The sequence below is a fragment of the Piliocolobus tephrosceles genome, chromosome 1, assembly GCF_002776525.5.
Source record: "Piliocolobus tephrosceles isolate RC106 chromosome 1, ASM277652v3, whole genome shotgun sequence".
NCBI classification, from domain to species: domain Eukaryota; kingdom Metazoa; phylum Chordata; class Mammalia; order Primates; family Cercopithecidae; genus Piliocolobus; species Piliocolobus tephrosceles.
In genome coordinates this window covers 88,927,614-88,931,154 of record NC_045434.1, presented here as the reverse complement: position 1 = coordinate 88,931,154, position 3,541 = coordinate 88,927,614, and the positions used below count along the sequence as shown (strand labels likewise).

The following is a 3,541-nucleotide window of genomic DNA, read 5'->3' as shown; positions in this document are numbered from 1 at the left end:
TTTGAGACGGAGTCTTGCTCTGTCGCCCAGGCTGGAGTGCAGTGGCCGGATCTCAGCTCACTGCAAGCTCCGCCTCCTGGGTTTACGCCATTCTCCTGCCTCAGCCTCCCAAGCCACTGGGACTACAGGCGCCCGCCACATCGCCCGGCTAGTTTTTTTTTTTGTATTTTTTAGTAGAGACAGGGTTTCACCGTGTTAGCCAGGATGGTCTCGATCTCCTGACCTCGTGATCCGCCCGTCTCAGCCTCCCAAAGTGCTGGGATTACAGGCTTGAGCCACCGCGCCCGGCGAAACACACATTCTTAAAGAGAAGACAAACAATAAATATTAGAAATGATAGCTGCCAAGGAATAAAATAGAGCTATCAAGCCATGCAAAGACAGAGGAATCTTCAATGCACGTGAATAAATGAAGAAGCCAATCTGAAAAGGCTGCATGCTGTATGATTCCAACTATGTGACATTCTAGAAAAGGCAAAACTAGAGAGAGTAAAAAGATCAGTGGTTGGTTGCTGAGGGTTCAGGTGAAGGGAGAGAGATGAATAAATGGAGCACAGGGGACTCTAAGGACACTGAAACTATTCTGTATGATACTATAATAGTGGATACATGGCATTATTCATTTGTCAAAAGCCATGGAATGTACAACACAAAGACTGAACCCTGTGGGCGTGGTGGCTCACACATGTAATACCTGAACTTTGAGAGGCCAAAGCGGGAGGATCAACAACAAAATTAGAAAAATTAGCGGAGTACAGTGGTGCACACCTGTAGTCCTAACTACTCAAGAGGCTGAAGCGGGAGAGTCCCTTGAGCCCAGAAGTTTGAGGCTGCAGTGAGCTATGATCCTGCTGCCGCACTCCAGCCTGGGCAACAAAGTGAGACCCTGTCTCTTAATAATAATGTATCCATATTGGTTCATCAATTGTAACAAATGTACCACACTAATGCAAGATATTAATGAATAATAGAGTAACCTGAAAAACATGGAGAGACCCCATCTCTACAAAAAAACTTTTTTTAAGTGTTGCATGGTGGTGCACGCCTGTGGTCCCAGCTATTTGGGAGACTGAGGAGGGAGAATCACCTGAACCCTGGAGGTCAAGGTTGCAGTGAGATATAGTCACACCACTGCACTCCAGCCTGGGCAAAAGACCAAGACCTTGTCTCACAATAATAACAACGGGAAACTGGAGAGAGGATATGTGGGAACTCCCATTTTGTGCTCAGTTTTTCTGTAAACCTAAAAATGCTGTAAAAAATAAAGTATTAATTTAAAAACAAAAACAATCAAAAAACAAAGCAGGCGGCTAGGTGCAGTGGCTCACACCTGTAATCCCAGCACTTTGGGAGGCCGAGGCGGGTGAATCACGAGGTCAGGAGATCAAGACCATCGTGGCTAACACGGTGAAACCCCGTCTCTACTAAAAATACAAAAAATTAGCTGGGCATGGTGGCACACACCTATAGTCCCAGCTACTTGAGAGGCTGAGGCAGGAGAATCGCTTGAACCCGGGAGGCAGAAGTTGCAGTGAACCGAGATTGCGCCACTGCACTACAGCCTGGGCACAGAGCAAGACTCCGTCTCAAAAAAAAAAAAAAAAAAAAAGCAGGGAAGGATGACAGTAAGTGTGGGAGGGTTGCAATTTTAGATAGGGTGGACAATGAAGGCCTTTCCGAGAAGATGGTGGTTAAGTAAAGGTCTGAAGGAGATGAGGGAGTGAGCCATGCAGCTATCTGGGACAAGAACATTCCAGGAAGAAAGAACAAGTACAAGGTCCTCAGGTGGGGAGTATGTTCCAGAGTGGGTGGGAGGAGTGAGTTGGGTCATGGGATGCTTTGGAAGCTATGGGAAGTTCTTTCGCATTTTTTCAGAGTGGGATAGGAAGCCATCAAAAGGAGACAGATGACATGGTGGCCTGACTTACGTTTTAAAAGGGTTGAAAGTGGGGTGTGAGAGAAAGAAAAGACTCCAAAGCTTGGAGGCTGAGGAAGTGTAGAAGCATGATATTGCCCCATTTCTTGAGCTGAGAAGACTACAGGAGAAGCAGGTTTTAGGGGTTAGGTCGGTAGCTCAGTTTTAGTCATGTTGAGGTATTACACATCCAAGTGGAGATACAAATGTAGGTGTCATCAGCTTATAGATGGTATTTAAAACCCGGGTCAGAATGGATGAGATCACCAAGGGAGGACTGAGGCATGGGAAACTCCAAAGTTAAAAGGTCAAGGAGATGAGAAGAACAGCAAAGAGGAAGGAGGGAACCAGGAGAATGTTGTAACCTTCAAGCTAAATTTAAAAAGTATCTCAAGAAAGAGGAAGAGAGAATGATAGTCAGATGCCACTAAAATATCAAATAGGATGAAACCTGAGAATTGACCAATGGATTTAAGCATAATGGAGGTCACCAGTGATCATGATAAGGAGAGAGTTGATGGACTGGTGGGGACAAAAGCCTGCATGGAATGGGTTCAAAAGAATGGAGGAGGAAAAAAGAAAAGTCACTATAAAACTCTTTCAAAGGAAGAAAGGAGAAAAAAGATGGTAACTAGAGGAAAAAGAGCGACCAAGAAAGGACTATTTCTTTTAATAGTTATCTCTTTTTCTCATCAGATTCTACTGACCCAAGGAAAGGACAATTTGAAGATGAAGAAGTTGTATGTTAGTACACGGGTGGGGAGGATCCTGTAGACAGGAAAAACTGAAGTAGCAGAGCGATAAGGAAAGTTCCTGGAGCCATGTTCTTCAGAAGGTGAGCGAGAGGGTCAAGTTCACAAACAGAGGAATTGCCTTACACAGGGGCAGGAACAGTTCCCGAATAATAATTGGGAGAGAAGGCAGAGTGAGCAGGCATGGGTTGAGGGAGCTGGGGAGCTGTGGGATATCTCTTTGTTGTTTCTGTTGTCCAGTGATATAAGAAAGAGCACGTGTTGTCAAACTCTATAAGAATAAAAAATCAAGATCACCCTCTAAGAGTGAGGATGATGAAGAAACTAGGAGTTTGAGGAGAAAAAAGGTAGGAAATAGGCATTCAGGAGAGAGGAATGGACCAGGAGGGGAGATCAAGAGACTGAGAGGCCAGTGGCCTGGAAGACTCATTTACCTGGATATTTAAATCAACAGGAATGGGCCGGGCGCAGTGGCTCACGCCTGTAATCCCAGCACTTTGGGAGGCCGAGGCAGGCGAATCACCTGAGGTCAGGAGTTCGAGACTAGCCTGACCAACATGGAGAAACTCTGTCTCTACTAAAACTACAAAACTTAGCTGGGCGCCGGGCGCGGTGGCTCAAGCCTGTAATCCCAGCACTTTGGGAGGCCGAGACGGGCGGATCACGAGGTCAGGAGATCGAGACCATCCTGGCTAACACGGTGAAACCCCGTCTCTACTAAAATACAAAAAATTAGCCGGGCGTGTTGGCGGGCGCCTGTAGTCCCAGCTACTCGGGAGGCTGAGGCAGGAGAATGGCGTGAACCCGGGAGGCAGAGCTTGCAGTGAGCTGAGATCAGGCCACTGCACTCCAGCCTGGGCGACAGAGCGAGACTC

The 3,541-nt window shown here is 46.6% G+C and overlaps 1 long non-coding RNA gene across 1 annotated transcript in view; it reads left to right on the top strand.

The window, feature by feature from the left end:
• Window positions 1-2,953, top strand: part of LOC111543648 — a 6,371-nt gene extending 3,418 nt beyond the window's left edge. Inside the window, exon 2 of the long non-coding RNA XR_002731928.3 lies at window positions 2,611-2,953. This is a non-coding gene — a long non-coding RNA (uncharacterized LOC111543648). The remainder of the gene's footprint in view (window positions 1-2,610) is intronic.
• Window positions 2,954-3,541: the final 588 nt, after the last annotated feature.